This window comes from Miscanthus floridulus, chromosome 19, assembly GCF_019320115.1.
Source record: "Miscanthus floridulus cultivar M001 chromosome 19, ASM1932011v1, whole genome shotgun sequence".
Classification (NCBI taxonomy): Eukaryota; Viridiplantae; Streptophyta; class Magnoliopsida; order Poales; family Poaceae; genus Miscanthus; species Miscanthus floridulus.
In genome coordinates, this window is record NC_089598.1 from 47,997,388 (window position 1) to 48,022,700 (window position 25,313).

The window sequence follows — 25,313 nt, forward strand, 5'->3', positions numbered from 1 at the left end:
AGGACCGTGGACCTTTATCCAAAACCCCCCAACAAACACCGCTCCCGCCACGCTCCGACAGAGGCTGGGGCAAGGGCAAGGCCAAGCACCGGGATCAGGACAAAGGCCCCTCCACATAGAGGGGGAAAAAGAACAGAAAGAATCGCCGCCGATAGGCCAACTCCGCATTGGTCACCACGGCTGATCATGCGGGCACGCAGCCCTAGCAGGGCCCTTCTGGCCACTTCCACGAGCTCATGGAGAGCCCATGCACCAACCACGACTACCCCATAAAACACCTCTACAAGGACTGCCAGCTCCTCAAGCACCTTCTATGGCAGACCGGTAGGCCGAAGGAAGAAAAAGGCATGGAAGCAGCAACCAAGAAAGGGGGCATAGCGGGCCAGGATCCAGATGACTAAAGGACGAAGTGATCCGACCGGACGCATACCGACCGAAGGACGACAACGACGCCCATCTCTCTGAACGACTGGAATAGGCTATTGGACCGGCCCGGCAGCATCTACTGTCGGAGCGACTGATGAGGGCATGGGCTACTCACTCCTAGGCGGCACGACATTCGGCTCGATCGGGGCTGGGGCAACGTTCACCTCCGACCTAGCCTCCGTGCCATCTGCAGACTAGGCAACGTCCTCCCCACACATGCTTCTGGCCATGTCTTCATGATGGACGTCCATCACCCACTGGGCAGAGACTTGCTCTGCCACCAACCTTGCGTGCGGTGGCAAGCTCTCCCCGATCGATTGGATGTCCTCCACGCTCAAGCCTTCAGCATACCCACTGTAGATGGCAGCAAAGTCTAGGTTTGGATGGTGCGTCGCCACTGAAGTCAGCACTCTCGACGCTCCATAGAACAACCCGCTTCTGATAAGGTCTTGAACCACATCCAGGACCTCCGCCAGCTGGACCGCAGGTGCACTAGTGCTAGGCACTGACCCAAAAATGTCCGAGACGACAAGCTAGGCAACATTGCGGATCTGGTCAAGATCCCCCTCGAGAGCACATCACCCTTCATGGGACTTGGCTAGTTCCTCCGCATTTTGGCTGAGGGTCGCCTTGATCGTCTCCAGGTTTTGCTCCAGCATCTTCACCTTTCCACCCAGCTCTAAGAGAAGAGCGATAAGCTCAGAAATAGGCTGAAGGAAAAAATCGACAATGAAGAACAGAAAAGGCACGTACCGATGCGGAAGTTCTCAAGGATGGAGAGATCCTCTGCCTACTGGGCCACCTGCTTGCGCAGTCGGGCACTTGAGTCCTTCGTCCCCATCACCCGGCCTCGGAGCGCGAGCACCTCCTGGTCCGCCTTTGACCGGGCCTTCCGCTCTGGCTCTAGGGCCTTCCGTGTCGACTCTAGGGCGTTCTGCGCCGACACCAAAGCGGCCCGCTCCAGCTCAAGGGCCGCAAGGACTCTCGCAACGCCACCTTGGTGTCTGCCAGGGATGTCCGCAACCCCGCCTTGGTCTCCGCCTAACGGGCCTTCGCCGCCTCGAGCCCTTGCTCGGTGGTAGTCGCCCGATCGGCTGCACGTTGCCCCTCCGATCAGGTCATGAAGGAGTCTTCCTGCAAAAGCCCCCTCATGGCAACATACTACCAAGAGGTGCGCAAGCTTGAGGACAAATTCCAATGGATCGAACTGCATCACGTGCCTCGAAGGGACAACGATGCTGCCGATTACCTTGCAAAATTGGCCGCCAGGCGCGATCCATCCCCAAGTGGGGTCTTCATCAACGACGCCCATGAACCATCCACCCGCATCCTAGAAAGACCGATCCAAACACACCCCAACGCCCAGCCAGTGCTTGGGGGCTCTGACCCCGACACCAAGCCAGCGCTCGGGGGCTCTGATCCCAGTACCTCTATGACGACGTCACCTACGAACGTCGCCGTATTGGCACTTGATCAAACCAACTGGCGAGTATAGCTACTCGCCTACCTCCTCGAGGAGGTTCTCCCACCTGAAAGGACTAAAGCCTGACAGATCCTCGACACGCCAAGACCTTCATCGCGTTCGGTGACGAACTCTATAAACAGAGTTCGTCAGGGGTACTCATGAAGTGTATACCCACCAAACCAGGGGAAGCAGCTCCTCCTCGAGGTCCACACCGAAATTTGTGGACATCACATGGCCCCAAGGTCGCTGGTCAGAAATGCCTTTCGTCAAGGTTTTTACTGGCCCACCACGCTATGAGATGTAGAGGAGGTCGTCCGCAGATGTGATGGATGCCAGTTCTATGCTCGGCAAACACATCTGCCGACACAGGAACTCCAAACCATCCCCATCACCTGGCCATTCATGGTCTGGGGCCTTGACATGGTGGGACCCCTCAAAAATGGCCTAGGCAGTTTCACTCACCTACTCATAGCAGTCGACAAATTCACCAAGTGGATAGAGGCCAAGCCCATCACAAACATCCGCTCGGAAGAGGCAGTCAAATTCTTCCTCGACATTATCTACCGGTTCGGCGTTCCTAACTATATCATCACTGACCACGAAACCAACTTCACCGAAAAGAAATTCCTAGACTTCAATGACGGATATGGCATCAGGATCGACTAGGCCTCGGTCGGACAACCACAAACCAACGGTCAGGTCAAGCGCGCCAATGGCATGGTCCTCCAAGGACTCAAGTCACGCATCTTTGACAGACTCAACAAATATGCCGGACTTCAATGATGTTATTAACAAGTTTTACAGCAAAGACCATTATCCATATGAAATCATCCACACAATCAAAACTATATATGCAGTCTTGTATTTGAATTATAAAGTGAAATTAGTTAGTTGCATACAATCAATGGCTTCTACACCTTACTATGAACATCAACAGTTACTATGCATCACAAGAATCATAGAAAACATCATGCTCAACCCCAATTTAATTACTTAAATACCTTTATTAATTTAATTAAATAATTAGGGTAAATAATAAAGATACACCAATGTGCATAATAAATTCTTAGAAAATTATAGTAGACTCCTAATGCTCATAATAGGCTACTGTGAAAATTTCATACCATTTACACATGTATGACATCCTATGCAAAAATGATAAGCAAGCAAGGGTTAATTTAGTGAAAATAGTAAACCCTATAGAAAAGTGTCAAGCAACAGATTATATATTTTTCCTTGATTCATATTAGTGCCATACTACTGTACAAAAATTTGCATAGCAATATATTACATATTTTTATCCCTACAAATTTCCATAGAAAATGCCATTTATTAATAAATAAATAGAAAGACCATATTTAAATCAAGTTTACAGCAAGCTTAGTATTTTTACTAGCTAGAGCATGTCAATACAAAATTGACAAAATTGGAATCACAATTCCAGGAGTTTTCTAGCTCAAGATATCTAATTTACAAAATTGTAAATATACAAAAAGCATTTATCTAAATGCATTTTAATCCTTAATAAAAACATCGGAGACTGTATCTATCATATTTTTATAAAACACTACACTTCATGAGGGACACAACAAAATTTGTTTCACAAGATTTGGATCAACATAGCTCAACTTATCATTTTTCAAAGTTAGCATGAAATTATGAAAATAAATGAACTATCCTTTGAAACTGTGTCGCTGACAGGCGGGACCCGTAGGTCAGTCGACCCGACACGTCAGCAATGGCAAAAATAGAGGAACACGTGGGGTGGTCGTAGTCTCACCGACGATGGCTTTTCCAGTGACAGAACAGGAACCATGGTGACCCTCGCGACCTTGCGCACCCGATATGGTAGCTAGGTGGCCTGATTAGTGAACTAAAGCTCGACGGTGGTGGCCATGGCGGCACGGTGGTGCGGGTCGACGGCGATAAGCCGGAGGTGACCACGACGACTCAAACTAGGGCTCGGCCAAGCATCTATAGGCTATAGTGAAACTAGAGCAAACACTATCATGGCACACGATGGATGGAAGCATCTCGGCCATGCACGACGGAGCATGGCGGCAGAACACCGGTGATGGGGAACGCGACACAAAAGCCTTACCGTGCGCGGCTAGCGAGAAATGCAGCGGTGGGATCATGGTGGAGTGGCTGTGGTGGTGGAGAAGCGATGCAGGGCAAGCTGGGTGGCCAGGAAGCAACGGCGCGAGCTCGGTGCTACGGCGGCTGCTGCGGACGAGCGCTACAACGAAGGAGGAGGCAGGGAAATGCAAATGGGAGCGTGGGGCGTCATGGGCGAATGCTGGGGAGGGTGAAGGCGCGCTCTGGCTCAGCGTGGCCTAGCTGGTCAGGGCAACGACGACGCGCGGCTTCATTTCCTCCATGTGGCGACCAGCGTCTATGGCCAGTTGGCCATGAACCGGCGGGGCGCGGCGTTCGTCAGTGTCCGTTCAAGCGCCTGACAGCACGATTTCAAGACGCTAATTCTATCGATCTAGAGCGATTCAGTGAACGACACTAAAATAAAACTTGTAGAGCTATGTACCAGCTACAAGTCTTATTTAGAAATCAAGATCTAATTCTCGATGGTTAGGGAGTAAAATCAGCCTAAAGTTGAGCTCGTCACACTGTCAGTCGAAAATGACTTAGCGAAATTTTTTATTTTGAAAAATAGCAAAATGTTGAATTTTTGTGAGCTCAAAAAGACTAAGCTATGCACATAATTAGCTCATGACCCAAAAATAAAAGTTGTTCCTCTCATCAAATACTACAACTTTACTTTAGTGCACACATCCCTGCAATGTCTCTATCATATTGTTCAAACTAGGTCAAACCTGCTACATTTAAATGATGACTAACACTTGAACTATGACTTAGTGACCAAATTACCCTCAGTCATGAATACCAAAGTTGTTCATAATGACATTCTAAAGATGTTTAAGCTATTCATAAGGTCACACAAATATTTCATACATTGGTTACACATTTCACTTTCTAGGTCAACATACATAGCATCACTTAAGGACTTGATTAGACAAAGTGATCTTCATGAACAATGTTCCATTAGTCATCCTAAGTGTAGCTAAGATGTTTTAGTGACTCACATCAACCATTTACATGTATTCACTCATGACCATATGCATATATACAAAGAAACATAAAATAACACACATGTTTCATATGTTTCAATCACATGTTTCAAATGTAAAAGCTTAAATATGAATGCTTGATGCTCATGCTCATGCAATGCAAGTCAAATTATGCAAGCTTAACACCTAGAGTGTTACAATTGCTACTGTACAGCCATTACTCTGGTTTCTTCTCCGTGATTGGATTTCTCCAAGGTTTCCATTTTAAGCTCGAGGACTGCATCATCAGTATGACTTGGTTCCTCGCCACACTGGGGACTTTCTTTTGACTGCTATTTCTTACCCTGGCACCACATGACCACATCACCTACTATCAGGCTCAGGAACTAAGTGGGCACACTTCACCTTGCGATAAATGTGCTTTTCTCATTTTAGGGCCATGCCCAGGGACTAGCTGCCTGCTCGGCTGGTCTTCTGCTATTCTTCTACTTTGGACCCTGGTACCATGTGACTACGTCAACTACCGTCAGGCTCGGGTACTAAGCGGGCACACTTCACCTTGTGGTGAGTGTGTTTGCTTTAATCTAGAAGACTCCGCACCTACTGAAGTTGAAGAAGGCTATCTCCCTTTCTCATGGTTGGACTCTAAGTGGGCACACTTGGTCCAGTGCGAATAAATTTTCAATTTTGGACTTGAGCTCCTTACATCCTTATGGAAAGCCTAACTTGGGATACACTACTCGGCGATGGTTCACACAACTCGGCGATGGTTCATAGCTACTCGGTGATGGTTCACGCTGCTTGGTGATGGTTCACAACTGCTCGGCAACTCATCATGGTGGTCGGACCATGAGTTTGACTGCTCGGCTTTGTTCGCACCTGCTCGGACAAACTGAAGACGGCATTGCACAACAGATACAAGGCGCTCGGGGACTAGCTGTGGGGGTGCGACCCCGGATACCCATGGCAGACCACATGGGCTGCGCTCCCAAGGGTGGCCCAGCCCACAAGATGAAGCCTTGCGGGGCACGGCGCTACTCGGTGCATCCCGCAAGACATCGAAAAGATATCCTAAAGATGCTATGAGATCTGCTAGGATACGTATGATCCCATGATTCCTGTAATCTGTTATTACTTTTTGATTGTCTCCTAGATCTAACCGACATGTAACCCTACCCCTGGGACTATATAAGGCGAGCAGGGACCCCCTCCAAACACACGCAATATAATACAATAGGTAATACAATCCAACAGACCATAGGAGTAGGGTATTACGTCACGCCAACGGCCCAAACCTGTCTAACTCTTGTGTCTTTGCTGCCTTCTTGTTCTCAATTACACGCATCTCTGCCGATCAATCAACCTTTGTGGGATACCCCTTAGAGGACTTTCGACGATATTCTGTCGACACCCTGTATAAAATATGAACAACGACAAACAAGGGTAAACCTGCTAAAGTAGAGTTGTTATGGTTTTACCAATAAGTATTTATTTGATCAATTCTCTATAGCCATGTGCCCCTCCCCGGCAACGGCGCTAGAAATGCTTGTTGACATTTCTTAGCATCACTCTTTACTAAGTTGTCATCCCTAGCATGGTGCTAGAAATGCGTGGTTGGTAATTATTAATGACACTTGTAAACTCAGAGAAAATTATATATATTAAAGTAAAGAATCCACAAGCGCACAGATAATATACCATCATAGCATTTCACCCGGGAGTATACCGAGTATCATTATTTATATTTTATCCAAAGGGAGGAGCTATTACTTATGATAAAACCACTCTCATGATATGGCAGGGGTAAGTCAAATGATAAATAAATGATAAGTGTGAAGCATTGATAATAATTCAAGAGATAGAAATAGAGACTCATAAAACGTAGTATGGCTAGGCAGGAGATTTAGTAAGAGCAAAAGATTCCTAAGTCATTCCTTATTTACTAAGTCTTTTGTACATCCAAGTATATACACTCTCATATATAGCATAATTAACTTTGGATCTATGCATAAGGAACATTACTAAGGAAGATCAAGAATAGAGCTTGTCTCCCTTCGCAATCGTGTTCTACTTGCTCTACAAACGGGGAGTGGACTACAAAAGACTCAACGGGAGTGTCACATCCGTGATCTACCACATGACCTGGAGTGCAGAAAGCATCCATAGGTAAACAATATCTAAGCACAATGCTACATAATGTCGACCACTTAACCCATGCGCATCTTGAGCTAAGCGCTTTGCGAACATATGCATAAACTCAACATCAATCACAACTATATCAAGCATATAACTAGAGAAAACTTGGAATATAATAAATAGCAACATAATATTAATATTGAAGTAGCACAGAGTCATAAATAAAGAGATACAATGGTTATACCAGTCTCCAGATGGCAAATCCGGAATCCAAAGCAATAGCCCACACTCTACTTGAACCTTGCTAGCTAGCCTATACTAGAAACTTGAGGAATTGGAGCTCTATTCTCCTCTCTCTGGAAACCCTAACTTCTGGTCTGATCTTGACTTATGGCAGCATGCTCTAGAGGGGGGCACGGGCTGGTTATATTGGCCAAAGCATCAATCCTGAGCCCTCGGATTAAATCAACTTAAAGGACAGTGTAGATGCAACCTAGGAGGTGGTGGAGAACCAACATTGTGATGGGGACTGGCATGTGGGTCCTAGGGAGCCGGGTAGCCTACAGGTGGGACTGGTCACCCCCACCTTGCAGCCACTCAGGCTCCGCCTCGGTGTGGAGTCCTCTCGAGTCTTTTAGAACCTTCTGATGTCTGTTTCGCTGCGGATAAGCATAATTAATTTTGACATGTAGGTCCACCTTGATGGTTTTCTGAATAAACCCTATAGAAAATATAGATTCACCAAAACATGTGGAATTTATTAGTTGAAACCCCTAGACCTTTGTTGGTGATCATATTTATGCCCTCATACATGTTTCATTGATGGTTTATAATGGTTGTTAACTATCGTCCATAGTGACCGAGAGTGACTTTGTGATTATTGATCCCACCAACCTCACCAATAATGACAAGGCCAACAAGCAATGCAATAGAATGTCTCTGAACACCATCTACAATGCCATTGATTCCAAGGTGTTTGAGCAAATCAAGGATTGTGAGAGAGCTAGTGAGGTGTGGAAGAGATTGGAAGAAACATATGAGGGCACACCGGCAGTGAAGAGCGCCAAGCTATACATCCTCAAGGACAAGTTGACAAGCTTCAAGATGAAGGATGATGAGAGCATTCTAGAGATGTTCCATAGGCTCCAAGTGATTATGAATGAGTTGAAGGCATTGGGAGAGAAGAACAATGATGATGATGTCTCTCATCGGTTCTTGATGTGCTTACCTTCAAGATTTGTGAATGACAATGATGAGAATGAGAAGAAGAAGCATAAGAAGGAGAAGAAGGAAAAGAAGAAGAAGAAAATGACTTTCACAAAGAAGAAGGAGGGAAGTGGCTATGTAGTCACTTGGGATAGTGATGGCACCTTCGATGATGATGATGGCTCTAATGATGGTGATAAGAAATCCATCAAGAAGGCACTAGCAAGCATTGCCATCAACAACAAGCCTTCCATCTTTGACACTCCATCGACAAAGCCTACCAAGGTAAAATATGATGTGAGTGATGATGATTATGAAAGTGATGATTGTAGGAGTGATGATGATGAGGAGGAGTACACCAAAGAGGAGATCATGGATATGTTGGAGCAAGTCCACACTTTCTTTGACATAAAGAGAAAGGAGTGCAAAGAATTATGCAAGAAGGTCAAATCTCTTGAGCAATCCTTTGATGAGCTCAATGCTTCTCATGAGAGTCTAAAGGAAGACCAAGAGGAGATTGGCAAGGTTCACACTAAGTTTGAAAAATCTCACTCTTCTCTCCTTATCGGGTATCGGTATTAGGGATACCTAGAAGCAAGAAGCTGATGACCGCAAATGCTAACTCACCTAGATGGTCAAGAGCGTATTTTGGTCTCACCCAACCCCGAAGGCGCAAGCTCTATCATGCTTGACCCCGAGGGTGTGGGCTCCATGTTGCTGACCCCATGGTCACGGGCTCCATTACTCCTAATCCCGAGGGCGTGGGCTCTATCTTGCCAGACCCCTTGGTCATGGGATCCATCTTGTCTGATGCTGACGGTGCGGGCTCCGTCTTGCCTAACCCCTCGGGCGTAGACTTCACCTCGCCAGACCCCTCAAAGGGGGATTCTGCATCACCCGACGGGGGTCTATACCACCTCCAACCACTATAGGTCTAAGAGTACGAACCTAGGGTCAAAGTTCTAACACCAGAAAGGGAGTAGGCACGTCTTGATGTGACCCACGTCCATGATAGGCCATACCTAAGGACTCACGTCACCAACAGTGTTTGGCGTGCCGGCGCTATGCTACCTAATCCATGTGTGACTTTCAATGAGGGTATTTGCTAACCATGCCACCTGCCTAGATGAAATGAAGCACCACAATCGGCTGATGATGCCCACATGTAGCACCAGTGATGAATAGGGTCATGACATGGAGCCATCCTCATCATCATCTATAGGACCGATGAGATCCGCGTAAAGGAGATGAAGGGCGCCACGACCTCGTGGACCTTCTTCCTTCTTGCTTTTCTCTCTCTCTCTCTCTCTCTCTCGTGAACCTACGCCTTCCCCTTCAACTATAAAAGGGGAAGCAGGACACACCACGAAGGCCATGACAAAATGTTGAACAGTTCAGCAAGTTCAACTAGACTCAACTCCATTCAATCCTTCCATCAGAGACTTGGGACCTTCTCCCTCTCTCACCCGTTTGTAACCCCTACTACAAACAAGTGCCGGTAACATGATCAGCCTCAAACTGGACGTAGGGACATTTCACCCAAACCAGTATAAACCCTTGTGTCCTCTGAGCACACCATCCGGGCTAGATGCGCAAACACAAATTTACTAGTTGGTGGTTCAAAACACCAACACTCCTCAAGCAAGTCAAGAAGGAAGAAGCCAAGAAGAAGCAAGTGATTGTGTTATGTGATGTGGGACTAACATGTGACATTCTTGATGAATCATTTTATAAGCCCATTCTTGTTGCTCCTACTAACCCTTCTTGTAGCACTTCCACTTCTACTTCACCTTTGAGTGATGGTTTCACTTGTGATGCCTCACTAATGGTGGAAAATGAGACCCTCAAGAAGGAGGTCAATGAGATCACTCGCAACTTAGGCAAAGCCTATGGTGGTGAGGACCGCTTGCTTATGTGCTTGGGTAGCCAAAGATTGTCTCTCTACAAAGAGGGATTGGGCTATACCCGTAAGAAAGGCAAGGTAGGCTTTGCTCCTCACAAGACTAGCTTTGTGAAGAACAATGGTTGGTTTTGCACTAGTTGCAAGCAAGTTGGTCACAAAGAGCATGATTGCAAGAAAAAGAAATCATGTGATAATGTATCCTCAATTAGATTTGATTCTTGTTACATGCTTGTTAATGGTGCCAATGGTGTGAAGGCTAAGTTCATTGGTGCACCTCATGAGCGCTCAAAGAAGAAAGCTATTTGGGTGCCCAAGACCTTAGTAACTAACCTTCAAGGACCCAAGCAAGTTTGGGTACCTAAAAAGAATTGATCTTCTTTTGTAGGTCAATTATAAAGCTGGAGGAAGGCATTGGGTGCTTGATAGTGGGTACACACAACACCTGACCGGTGATTCAAGAATGTTCAATTCAATCAACACAAATGAGAGCAATGGGGTTGATAGTATCACATTTGGTGACAATGGCAAAGGCAAAGTCAAAGGGCTTGGTAAGATAGCAATATCCAATGACTTGAGCATTTCCAATGTGCTACTAGTAGAGAGCTTTCTTGGAGGTCACTAACGACAACATTTGACCGCCAATTATTATCCAAAACAGGAGAAATAAACAAAATTTTGACACATATGCCTTTACTATTGACCTAGTTCCACTTGTATTGGAGAAAACATGTTTTGCAAGACAAATATTTGAATACAAGTGGAAAAATGATCAAAATATGCAAATGAGAACGCGTAATGCAGATTCTATACCAAAGATCCAATCAAAGGCCCACTCCAACGAAGAATGTGGGTTGAGCACCGACATGGAAGGGAGCCAAGCCCACCTAGGAACCGATCACATGAAGGCGGTCTCGAGGCGGGCCCACTAGGGTGCGAGCGCACCCTGGGTGCGAGCGCACCCCGCCGCTTCCTCTTGGCCCCACTTTTCTAAGGCAGTTGCATGCCACCATGCATAGGCGGTTCTCGGGTGTTTCCTATTTTATTGACACCAAACCAGCCACACTCCACTATAAAAGAAGGGCAAGAGCTCATGTTCAACACACACCAACATTTGGAGCTACACACCTCACTACCCTACTCTTGTACTCTTTTAGTTTTAGTAGTAGTATTATGAGCAAGGCAAGAGCTACTTGGAGAGCTTGTCTCCTTGGAAGAAAAGAGATAAGAACTTGGTATGAATACAAACAGAATTTCTTCCATAGTCATGCTCTCATATCATTTATATAGTTGTGCTATAGAACTAGAGTATAGTTGTTGTGGGGGGTACAACCCTAGATACCCATGGCAGGCCACATGGGCTACACCCTTAGGGGCGGCCCAGCCCACAGGACAAAGCCTTGTGGGGCACGACTCTGCTCGGCGCCTCCTGCAAGACATCTTGAAGATATCCTGAAGATACTACGAGATCTGTTAGGATATGTATGATCCCAAGATTCCTGTAATCAGTTATTACTTTCCGGTTATCTCTCAAATCTAACTGACTTGTAACCCTGCTCCCCGGACTATATAAGGCAGGCAGGGACCCCCTCCAAACACACGCAATATCATACGATAGATAACACAAACCAACAGACCACAAGAGTAGGGTATTATGTCATATTGACGGCATGAACCTGTATAACTCATGTGTTTCTGTTGCCTTCTTGTTCTTGATCTCACGCTTCTCTGCCGATCAATCTCCATTCATGGGATACCCCTCAGAGGACTGCCGACGATATTCTATTGACAGTTGGCGCACCAGGTAGGGGCTTGCATGCTGTTTCCTTGTCGAACAAGATGTCTTTTTCTGCAGGCTCTTCATCCCTCCCATAGCCTGACTAGATCTTCATGGTCAGATCGATCTCGTGGATCATCAACGCTGATGGAGTTGGAGAGCTCCTTGAGCCGGTGTAGATCGATTCTGCGCCAATCACCCCCGCACCTACGACTCCAAATCCGATGTCGGAACCACCTCCGAGGTCGCCTTCATCAATAACTCGCCGCCTGCTTCCTTGCTACCAAAGGAGGCAGATCAACAACGATGATCTGATCGCATCAATCGATCAGGTTGGTCAAAAGCTCACCGATTGCCTCTCCATCGCCGAATCGGCTCTGGACACTTTAGTTCAGCGCCAACCACCCACCGATCCAGATTCACCTAAGGCTTCTCAGAAGACTCCAGGAGTTGCAGCTCTGCCCTTTGGGCTCGCCAACACCGCTGCCATATTCCAAGATGCCCTAAGGGGCAAATTCGCCGACCAGCCTCCACCGGCTGTCAACATGCTCCATGTCGGGTGACGCTTCGGAGCCTCCCTCCAGACTATCCTAGAGGAGAATCCAGGCTCTGAGTCCCAGGGCTCTACGAAGACCCTCACTGAAACCTTCACCAAGCAACTTCCTCTCCCTCTGTTCCGTGGTGGCGCAATCTTCAATGTCAGCATCGACAGCCTCCTCGGAATGATGAAACCGAGGAGGAACGTGCCGCTCGTGAGAACCGGAACATCAACTATGCACAACGCTGAGCAAACGAGATTACCCTTGCGATGGCAGAGCAGCAACTTGACTCTCAAGGAAGGCCGCTCCAGCACAACCTTGATGACGAGTTTCTCCGTGTTGACGGCCACGACATCTAGAAGACTCCAAGTGCCAACTTGGCCGTGCCCTCCAATGAGCTCGCCCGGCTCCAGCAGACACTGGAGGTCATTAGGGTCACCGCAATGCTCAAGGCAGTGCATTGTTAGGTCAACGAGATCCACCAGGATCATAGACCTTCCTACTCCACAACCTCGATTCGCCGATCAGTCACCACAAGATCCAATCGCCACCCAAGTCGCTTCACTGACCAGCGCCGTGATGATAGGCAACCCCTATAGGGTGAAGCTAGGGGCAACTACATTGAACATCACCGCCAACCTGACCAGGACGTCTGAGTGCACCTCAACAATCTTCGGGATGCACAACAACGTATCGACCAATGCCGCTTTGGTCACCATGAAGATGAAGTATGCCGCCGCCAAGAGTACGAGCAAGAGTACAGTAACCTGGACTCAGCTCTCGAGCCACTCGCTGACGACAACGCTGTAGACGACGGCGCCGACAACCTTGAGGGGCCCCCAGCATTCACAAGGGCACTCCAAACACTTCAGTGGCCCCGTGGTTTCAAAATCACTGGGGTCGAGCCCTATGAAGGAAGGATGAACCTAACACAGTGGCTACAGGCTTATGCCACTGCTGTCCGCGCTGCCGGAGGAGACACCAGTGTCAGGGTGAACTATCTTCCCATCATGCTCATGCCAGCCGCCATGAGCTTGTTTACCAGCCTTGCCCTAGGCTCCATCGGATCCTAGGAAGAGCTAAAAAAAGTCTTCACTGATAATTACATGGCTATGTGTACTCAGTCGGGCACCAAGCACGACCTGAACCGCATCAACCAGAAGCCGTCCGAGCTCCTCTATAGCTACATTCAACGCTTTTCCAAGATGAGCAACTCTATCCCCAACATCACGGAAGTTGAGGTCATCACCGCCTTCATCTAAGGACTCCACCACCACGAGCTTAGCTCCAAGTTCAACTGCAAGCCGCCTACTGGGATAGGCAAGATGATCACAACCGCCAACCAGTACGCCGATGCCGAGGAAGCCGAGGTGCGCTTCAACAAGGATGTGGGCACTCATCGCTGAACACACTACTACGATGACCGCCATGATGACCAATGCCACAACGACCACAGCTTCGATGACCATAGTTACCATCATGACAGCGGTCGTGATCGGCCAGAAGGGCCCAAGTCTGGCCAAAATCACCACCGCCGGCCAGACCACATCATCGCTACCGTCAATGAACCTCACACCAAGTGCAACTACAATGAGCAGTACAAGAAGATCCTTGATGGCCCGTGCCCTCTCCACAAGAACACCAAGCACAAGATGAAGAATTGCCTCAGTTTAGCTAAGGAGTTCTAGGACAAAAAGCTGGACAATGACACCAACGACGGAGCCAGAGGCCGCCAACCACCTGGGGGGAATGGCAATGCCTTCTAGGACCACGACAAGGTGGTCACCACCATCTTTGGGGGCCTCGCCTCCACTAAGAGCAGAAGGGAATAGAAGCTCGCTGCATGGCGGGTGCTCGTCGTCACTACGGAAGACACCACCACCAACCTCAGCTATCGCCCATGGTCTGAGGTCCCCATCACCTTTAGCAAGGCCAACCAGTGGGTGGACATTCCCTACATAGGGTGTTTCCCCCTCGTCCTCAATGCCACCATCCAGAAGGTGCTATTCAGGAAAGTGCTCGTCGATGGTAGGAGCGCTTTGAATCTCCTCTTCGTCGGAACCCTAAAGGAGCTAGGCCTCGGGTTAGCAGATCTCACACCCTCCAATTCCTCCTTTTGGGGTGTGGTACCTGGCAGGGCCTCCAAACTGCTTGGAGAGATCACCCTACCAGTACAGTTCGGCATGGCAAGCAACTACCGCATCGAGCATATCAACTTCTACGTCACCGACTTCAACACCGCCTACCACGCCATACTTGGTCAGCCAGCTCTGGCCAAGTTCATGGCTATACCACACTATGCGTATCTGGTGCTAAAGATGCCTTCGCCTATAGGAGTTCTTGCCGTACGGGCCAACCTCTCCATCGCCTACGCTTGCGAGACAGAGAGTCTCACCCTCACCGAAGCCACTAACCTCTCCATCCAGATGGCCAGCGTGGTCACCGAAGCCAAGACGGTGTCCATCGATGACATGGAGATCCTAGAGCTAGAGCCTCCTTGTGCCTCTACCAAGTCCAAGGAAATAAAGGAGGTCAGCCTCGACCTCGATGACCCCTCCAAGACCGTGAAGATTGGGGCTCACCTTGACCCCAAATAGGAAAGCACGCTCATCTCCTTCCTACGTGCCAACGTTGACGTGTTTGCTCAGAAACCTATAGACATGTCAGGGGTACCACGGGGGAAGATCAAGCACTCCTTGAATGTCTCGCCAACCGCCAAACCGATCAAGCAGAAACTCCACCGATTCACACTAGACAAGGAGGCTATTAGGGTAGAAATAAAATGGCTTTTAGCTGCCGGATTTATAAAAGAAGTGTATCATCCTGAGTGGTTAGCAAACCTTGTTCTCGTTCAAAAAAAGAATAAAGAATGGAGAATGTGTGTTGATTACACTGATCTTAACAAACACTACCCTAAAGACCCCTTCGGTTTGCCTCGGATATCCGAGGTTGTAGACTCCACCGCCGGCTATGAACTGCTCTCCTTCCTTGACTGTTACTCTAGTTATCACTAGATCTCCCTCAAGGAAGAAGACTAGATCAAGACGTCGTTCATCATGCCCTTCGGTGCGTACTGCTACACCACCATGTCCTTTGGACTCAAGAACATCGGGGCGACTTATCAAAGGGATATTCAGATGTGCCTCAATCAATAGATCAGATGCAACATTGAAGCTTACATCGATGATGTGGTCATCAAGTCCAAGACCACCGATGATCTTATCGCCGACCTTGAAGAAACATTCACCAACCTTAAAAGGTACCGATGGAAGCTGAACCCTTCAAAGTGCATCTTTGGAGTTCCATTTGGTACACTCCTGGGCTACATTGTCAGTGCATGAGGCATTGAGCCCAATCTTGACAAGGTATCCACCATCACCAACATGAAATGGCCAACATGTGTCAAGGATATACAGAAGCTTATAGGCTACATGGCTGCTTTAAGCCATTTCATATCGCGCCTCGGCGAAAAAGGGCTACCATTCTTCAAACTCCTCAAGGCTTCCAAGCACTTTTCCTGGTTGGAGGAGGTAGACACAGCCTTCGAGTAGCTCAAGTTGTTCCTAACAAAGCCTCTAATCATGACGGTGCCACAGCCAGATGAAACTCTCCTGATCTACATCACCGCTACTTCTCGTGTCATCAGCACAGCCATTGTAGTCTAACGCGAGGAGGCTAGGCACGCCTATAGGGTGCAACATCCGGTATATTTCATCAGTGAGGTTCTCAACGAGCCCAAGACTCGTTATCCTCAGGTACAGAAGCTGCTATACACCATCCTAATCACGTCGTGCAAGCTCCGCCACTTCTTCGAGTATTACAAAATCGTCATGGTCACCGAGTTCCCTCTTGGGGACATTCTCCATAACAAAGAGGCCAACGGCCGTATCATCAAGTGGGTTATTGAGCTCAGCACTTACTCCATTGAATTCAGAAGTAGGCCTACCATCAAGTCTTAGGCGCTTGCTGATTTTGTCGCTGAGTGGACCGAGATCCAAGAGCCCATCACCGCCACATGCCCCATGCACTGGGTGATGTATTTCGACGGCGCCCTTAACATCAATGGTGTTGCTATGGGCATTCTATTCATTACACCAGCCAAGGATAAGCTCCGATATGTTCTCCGGATACAATTTTTGGCCTCCAACAACGCCGCCAAATATGAAGCATGTCTCCACGGACTCTGTATAGCTGTTGAGCTCAACGTCAAATGCGTCATAGTATATGGGGACTCTGCGCTGGTCATCAACCAGCTCAATAAAGACTGGTCTTGCTCCAGTGAGAAGATGGATGCATATTGCGCTGAAATCAGCAAGCTTGAAGGGAAATTCTATGATATCGAGTACCACCACGTGGTGCGCGATCAAAATCAGCTCACCGACCACTTATCTCAGTTAGACTCCTCTTGCGCTGCAATTCCGTTGGGGGTCTTCATTCAAGATCTTCTGGCGTCGTCCATTAAGGAAGATAAGGAAATTCAACAAGTTCCCCCTACCGAGCAATTGGTACTCACGGCCACCGATTGGAGGGAACAGTTCATCAAGTACCTCTCCAGCACCGAAGTACCCACCGATAAGACTGAAACTGAATGCCTAATCCGTCGAAGCAAGCATTATGTGCTGGTGGATGGCAACTTGATGAGGAAAAGTGCCAAGGAAGGGATACTGCAAAAATGCATCGCCCAAGAAGACGGAGTGAAGCTACTTCTTGAAATTCACTCTGGTTCCTACGGCAAGCATGCGGCCTCGAGAACACTGGTTGGCAAAGCTTTCCTAGCTGGTTTTTACTGGCCCATGGCCATCTCCGATGCAGAAGACCTCGTTCGACATTGTGAAGGATGCCAATTTTTCGCCAAGTAGATACACGTGCTGGCACAAGAGCTGTAGACCATTCCAGCTTCCTGGCCCTTCGCATGCTGGGGACTAGATATGATTGGGCCTTTCAAGCCAGTGCCAGGTGGTTTTCGGTATGTATACGTCGCCATCAACAAGTTCTCCACGTGGATCGAGTATAAACCGCTTATCTCGGCTACTGCAAAGAAAGCAATCGAGCTCTTCAAAAATATCATCCATAGATTCAGTCTCCCGGACAGAATCATCACAGACCTTAGAACTACGTTTACTGGACACCACTTTTGGGACTTCTACAAAGACCGGTGCATCTCTATCAAATACATCTCCGTTGCCCACCCTAGAGCCAATGGATAGGTCGAATGGGCGAATGACATGATCCTTGATGCCCTCAAAAAGAGGCTATTTTAGAAAGAAGAAAACCATCTGGGCAGATGGCTCAAGGAGGTATCAGCTGTAGTCTGGGGACTGTGCACTCAAGCTAGTCGTAGCACCGCTGTGTCTCCATATTTCTTGGTCTATGGCTCAGAAGCCATACTACTAGTGGATATTGTCTTCCAAGCACCTAGGGTGGAAAATTATGATGAAGAGCGAGCCACTGCTGTTCGGACAGAGGACGTCGACAGGGCTAAGGAAGAACGCCTAATCACCTGCGTCCGCATAGTCAAATATCTAGAAGGCCTATAGAGGTACTACAACCGCAACATCAAAGGTCGTTCATTTGTTGTCGGCGACCTCATTCTCCGCAGAAAGCAAAAAACCAAAGGGATGCACAAGCTTTCCTCCCCATGGGAAGGGCCTTATGTCATCAAAGAGGTTACCCGACCAGGGTCTTATCACCTATGACTTAGATGGAATCAATGTCCCCAACTCATGGCATATCGAGCACCTCATACGTTTCTATCCTTAAAATGCCCTAGATATGTACTCTCCACTTTATGATGAATAAAGTTTTGGTCTCCATAACTTGTCTCCACTTTTTCTCCATTGTGGTTTAATCTCCGCTTGCGATCGCTGAGCTCTATGCTACTCCATAATGAACTCCAATACAAAATTGTCATAACTGCGCCAACCACGTTTCTCCAAATCTCTAATGTTTTCGCCAAATGAGTTTCTCCAAATCGCCAAACACGTTTTCACCAAAATCGCCGAACACGTTTTCTCCAAAATCACCGAACACGTTTTCTCCAAAATCGCCGAACACTTTTTCTCTGAATCGCCGAACATGTTTTCTCCAAATCGCCAACGCATTTTGGCAAACATGTTTCTCCAAATCACCGAACATTTTGCTCCAAATCTCCAAGATATTTCGTCGATCATCAAACAACATACGTTCTGTTCTGTTCTTTTCGGAGAAGACCCAGTCTCCGATCTCTCCCTACATGTGCTATGACCTCCACGCTCTGTGTTATGGGTGGTCGGCTGCGGTTCCTTAGTCATGCCTATTCCTCCTACATGTCCACGGGCTCCGTGCTCGACGTTATGGACTATGGGCTAGCCAAGGCCGAGAGCTCAGTAAAGAACTAATTGCTCGGACGCCACTTATACTTCATTTATCTCTAAGTTATTTTGCCAATCGCCAAGCAGCAGACGTTCCGCTTTGCGCTCTATGGAGAAGTCCCAATCTCTAATCTCTCCCTACACGTGCTACGGGCTCCGCGCTTAGCGTTATGGGTGGTCAGCCGTGGTTCCTTGGTCACGCCTGCAACTCCTACATGTGCATGGGCTCCGTGCTCGACATTATGGACTATGGGCTAGCCGAGGCCATAAGGCTCAATAGCGAGCTAACCGCTCGGACACTACTTATACTACGTATAATTGTGTTATGGTTAAAACTATGAAGATTTTTTCACTGAAATGCCAGCAAACTGCATACACATGCACTTTATAACATTTATACAAATACATAAATGTTTTCTACACTCTCGCATGTTCTAACTACCCTCTAAAGATGTTACAGATAATACCCTCCGAGTAGATCATTATGCTCCACCATCATCGTCCATCTCGCCGAATAGGTCTATATCACTGGCCAGCTTCTTCGTTATGTCCTCCACCTCATCCTCCAGTTGTTGGGTCGCCGCCTCGCACAGCCCTTCGGCGAACATGCCCCCTATTGCCTGAAGGTCGATGGTTGGGTAGTGGGACCAAACCACCGCAAGGCCGTGAGTAGCGGCGGAAACAATGGCGTCGCGGTTGAAGCTCTTGAAGTACTCTCACGCTGCCTTGCACCTCTGGATGATGGTGTCTGAACGTTGTCACCTGCCGTCGGTCTGAGGAGCTAGATCCAGGTCGATGTAGTCGAGCACCAATTTAACTGCGGCAACTACAGCGTCGAAGTTATCCTTTTGGGTCCTGGCCTCCTACACTAGCACATCAAACTGTGCCTTGGCTTTATGATGGTAGCCTACAAGCATTACAATGTTCTATCATACAAGTAAACTATTTCAATAGTAACTCTGACCAGGAGGTATTCACCTTTCAGCTCCTCGGCCAATTTGTCTGCTCGATCTGACTCCTGCGCCTTCTCCTCTCAGAGTTGTTCGAGGGCCTGGCGCAACTGGTCGAGCTCCGCGTCTTGCTCTATAAGGACAACATTCAATCCCAACGATATAGATATTCAAGAATCCAAAGCACATTTGCCAATACGACATACCCATCTTCTGCTCATAGACTTTCCACAGCTTCTCCAACTGCTCGGAAGCACCCGTCAGTTGCTCGAAGACAGTGGCCAGCTGCTTAGACTTGCGTTGCACCTGCTCGGTCGCAGCCACTAGCTGCTCGGATAGGACCTCCTTTTGGTATTCTAGGTCCCGCGCATTGGACTCTACAAGGTCTCACTCGCATTGGGCCCTCTAGATGTTTATCTCTGTGAGGTTCATCGCCGCTTTAAGTTTTTTGTTCTCCTTGGCGAGGGGCTCCATCCTCTTTATCAGCTTGTGCCGCTACTTAGTAGTCTGGGTTATCCCCTACAAATGCACAATGATAATGACAAACTCCGATCTCCAACGTTGAAGACAAGCTCTCCAGATGCAGTACTGAGCTTGATTTGTTTCATCGCGCTGGCAATGGCGGACTTCAGTCTCCTCATCTCCCTGGTGGTGTCCTCCTCCTCGACAACTACCACATCATCGCCGCACTTGTAGAGGATTTGGACAAATTGGGGTCGAGGTTTAGCACGCTCGATCTCTTCCACCTTATCCTCCTCCGCCATAGCTGGATGCACCACCTAGGCGCTTGGTTGCCAGATAGCATGTCCGACCACGCCCTCCAATGCCTCAGGCATGGCCGCCTGCTCCTTCGTCACTGCAGGCCCCTCCATTCCGAACACTAGCGTGGCATTGGTAGCTCTAGCCTCTGCTCCCAAAGATCCAATGGTTTCTGTCATTGCCTCGGGCACCATCGTCGATCCATCAGCCAACTTGTCACCGCCGCCATGTCCGCCAGTAGCTACGGTTGATTCCTCCGTAGGCCGCCGAGCAACTGGGAACTCCAGCATGGGGTCTATGGCACCTTTTTCTTCTTTGGGACCAACCTTTGATTGCTCGACAGTCTGGACAGGCGGTGCCGGATCCTCCGCACGCTTTGCACTGCATCAGATCATCTCGTCAGTTGCCAAAAAGCTAAGAAACGACAGCAAAGAGACTCCAAGGCAAATAAACTTACAGTTTGGTCTTTTGGTACAATTTTTTGAACCGGCGCTGCCCACTTGAGCCCCCAGGCGTGGCCATGGGGTCGACTCCCGTGCTTTGGGGTGGAGGTGCAGCCTCTTCCACTGTCGGCCTTTGTTCTGCCTATCGCTCCAGGACTTCCTCCGCATGTTGCTCGGGGACTCCCGTTGCCTGCTCCATGGAGGCCTCTGTCACCTACTATGTAAGGACTCTCCTCGCTCGCTGATCGGGGACTTCTTTGCCTCCCTTCAATTGTTCTTTTGTGTGCCTATTGCGCGGAGGGGCTTTAGTGCTCGGTGGAGCAGCCACCAGATTTTCGTCGTCGTCCGACCACTCGAACACCGCGGTCCTTCACGTTCGTGAGGTCTTGTCGCCACCAAGCGAGATGCCACCCAGTTTGAGGGAAGCAGTGGCCGCCATCTTTCTCTTCTTCTAGGCTGGCTCATCTGCCACTGCCCTTTCCCCTAGATTTTCTCCGACACCGGGGATGGACTCTCCGATGAGATGCTGACAGTGTCCTCCTCTGGCCACGGCGGTGGCCGGGAATCTACTCCTTTTGGCCATTCATGCCTCAGCACACCAGAGAAGTACACCGTCCTATCCTACGAGTGGATCTTTGCATAAGTGAATCAGTCCAATGCTAGGAAATGACAAAAGGTACAAAACATCAGGAACATACAACTAAAATATTGACCTAGGGAGGTAGATTCTTGCAGTTAAAGGGCTTCGTAGACCCTAACAAATTGAATGAGTCAAACAGAGCGAATAGCTCTGCAGCCCGATCTTCCACAATGTCCCTCGATAGCATCTCTGACCTCTCCCGGGTATCGTCGGTTTCCCCCTTGAATTCAAAGGCGGGGTGGGCTCTCTCCTTGCAGGGCTGAACGCGACGCACTATAAAGTTCACTACCACCAATCCGCCGTTGGTCTTCAGACCCTATATTAAGCTAAGGAGCTCCCTCACTTGCTCCATATCAGCGATGCTTGGCATCTCCAACCAGCTCCTCTGGCTCTCCGGGATGTGGTCGGTGTCGCAGTGGATGGCCAGGTGGCTCTGCCTCATGTAGAACCACCTAGCATTCCAGTTCTTCAGTGACGTGTTTAGCGACACAGTAAGGTACTCCCCTGCCATTCCATCGTGTAGCTGAAGGTATACTTCGTCGACCACCTTGGAACCATCGCCGCCTCTCTTCTTCAGCCAGAACAGGTGACAGAAGAGGTTGAAGTGGGGGAGGATTCTGAGATATGCCTCATAGAAATGGATGAAGATAGAGATGTGTAAAATGGTATTTGGGTGGAGATTGCACATACTAACAACCCAAAGTTCTAGCAAATCCCTTAGGAATGGATGAACAGGAAATCCCAACCCACGCTAGAAATAATCCTCGAATACCACCACTTCATTGGTGTGAGGTGTTGGGAAGGGCTCACTGAGCGCCGGCCGCCATCCGGCGATAGCACGGTCAGGAAGAATGCTAGCCTCCACCAATCTATTGAGCTTTGCTTCTCCCATTCGCGATGGCACCCATTCTTCGTCACATCGGGATTCGGCGCTCGCCTTCTTGGGGCTCGTCTTCATCGATTTGGCAGCTCCCTTCTTTGGTGCCATCTCTCATATCTGATTAGGGTTTGGTGGCAGAAGCAAGTCCGGATGCGAATCTAGAAATGTGAGGGCTGAGGAGGAAGGCAAAATGGCAAAGTGGCAAAGGTGGGAATGCGGGATGCGGTGGTGCTGTTACAAAGCACTTTCCCCACCCTTTTGCATTCAAGGGTTTTTGGGGAACCGTTCTCGCGATTTATGCCACCCTGAATTCTCTGTAACAGCAAGGTGGACCGTTACCTGGGCCTTCACATAGCCCCAGCTCATATTGCTGATTTATCTCCGCAATTTGTTATGGCTCGCCGAATGCTCGCCGACATCTCCACCAATTGTTACGGCTCAGTAATTACTACTGTACAGCCGTTACTCCGGTGTTTTCTCCGTGATTCTATTTTCTCCAAGTTAACTGTTGTTTCTGACCCTGGCACCACATGACTACGTCATCTACTGTCAGGCTCAGGGACTAAGTGGGCACACTTCACATTGCGGTGAATGTGCTTTTTAGGGCTACGCTTGGGGACTGGCTGCCTGCTCGGCTGGTCTTTTATTTTTCTTCTGCTTTGGACCCTAGCACCACATGACTATGTCATCTACTGTCAGGCTCAGGGACTAAGTGGGCACACTTCACCTAGCGATGAATTTGCTTATTTTATTCTAGAAGACTCCGCGCCTCTTGAAGCTGAAGAAGGTTATCTTTTTTTCTCATGGTCGGACTCTAAGTGGGCACACTTGGTCCACTGTGAAGAAATTTTTATTTCTAAACTTGAGCTCCTTACACCCTTATGGCAAGCCATATTTGGTTCACACTGCTTGGCGATAGTTCACGCTGCTCGGCAACTGCTCACAACTGCTCAGCAACTCATTACGGTGGTCGAACCATGAGTTTGACTGCTCGGCCATGTTCACACCTGCTCAAACAAGCTCAAGACGGCATTACACAACAGGTACAAGGCGCTTGGGGACTAGTTGTGTGGGGTATGACCCCGGATACCCACGGCAGACCACATGGGCTATGCCCTCAGGGGCGATCCAGGCCATAGGACGAAGCCTTATGGGGCACGACTCTGCTCGACGTCTCTCGCAAGATATCTAGAAGATATCCTGAAGATACTACGAGATATGTTAGGATATGTATGATCCCAAGATTTCTGTAATCAGTTATTACTTTCTAGTTATCTCTCAGATCTAACCGACTAGCAACCCTACTCCCCGGATTATATAAGGCGGGCAGGGACCCCCTCCAAACACACATAATATCATACGATAGCTAATACAAACCAATAGACCACAAGAGTAGGGTATTACATCGTACTGACAGCCTGAACCTGTATAACTCATGTGTTTCTATTGCCTTCTTGTTCTTGATCTCATGCTTCTCTGCCGATCAATCTACCATCATGGGATACCCCTTGGAAGACTACCGATGATATTCTATCGACAGTTGTCTTGTTATAATCACGATATATGAACTAGCATATAGTTTGTGTGTTATGATCTTAACATGTTCAACTTCATGCTTAATCATTCTCATGATTTGTATGAGTAGAAGTAGAGCTAGGGTTGAGGTAATGGTTCGTCGTTCCTTTGGGTTTGCCCATATTCTTACTTGTTGATCCGTAGAGTCGGAGTCCTGGGGGATATGGGTAGTTTTCTTTGTACACGGGCATGGTGCTCGGGTACACGGGAACCTTCAGATATGATGGTATCCCACAGTTGAGGGGTAGGTAGTAGGTGGTGACAGCCCTGTCTGTCCCTTGTAATCCCCCATGTCCGGGTATTGTGTAGGAGTCTTAAAGTCTCCCTGGCTTCCAAGCAGACCAGTGCCCGAAGATCTCCACATCCATCTCACACTTAGTTTTAACTCTAGTCATGTAACTTGTATGATTATCAACTATTCTATGCACGACTATATTAGAACATGTCGGCTCTACGTAGGAACATTTTTTTATTCTTTGTTTTCCTTTTATCCTTGAGGTTGGCCCACATGTGTGTCCACTATCCATGAAATACCTTTTTACCCCTATCATAAATTATGGTCCACTATGCACGTGTGTAATCTTGTTCATGCTCATGGTAGACTCGTATACCTTGCCCTCCTTTGGAAAAATATAAATAACGATACCCTAAATACTTCTGGGTGAAATGCTACACCAATAGATCCATGCGCTCGTAGATATTTTCAATGATCATTAAGAACTATCATAGTTGGTGTTTCTTGGTGGCATCACTAAGATTAACTCAATCTTGCTGATGGTGTTAAGAAATACCAACAGGCATTTCTGGTGCCGTTACCGATGATGGACTTAAAAATCTCCTCACTTGGTGATTGCGCTAAGAAATGCCAACAAGCATTTCTGGCGACGTTGCCGGCGATGGACTTAAAACCTCCTTACTTTGTGGGCTAACAAATGCCAATAAGCATTTCTGGCGGCTTTGCTAGGGAGGGCACAGGTTGAAATAATCTAGTAGGACATGAACAAAGATCACATGCATGTAATGGTAGCCATAGTTTATGCAGGCAAATTCTGCTTGTTTTCTTTCTATTGTGGATGAAAACAGGATAGTGTATGAGTGGTTTTGATCTACCGAACAACTACACCGATAATCTGGAGGCATCCCTAAAGAAGAACATGTCTCGTACCGCTTCTTCTTCTACT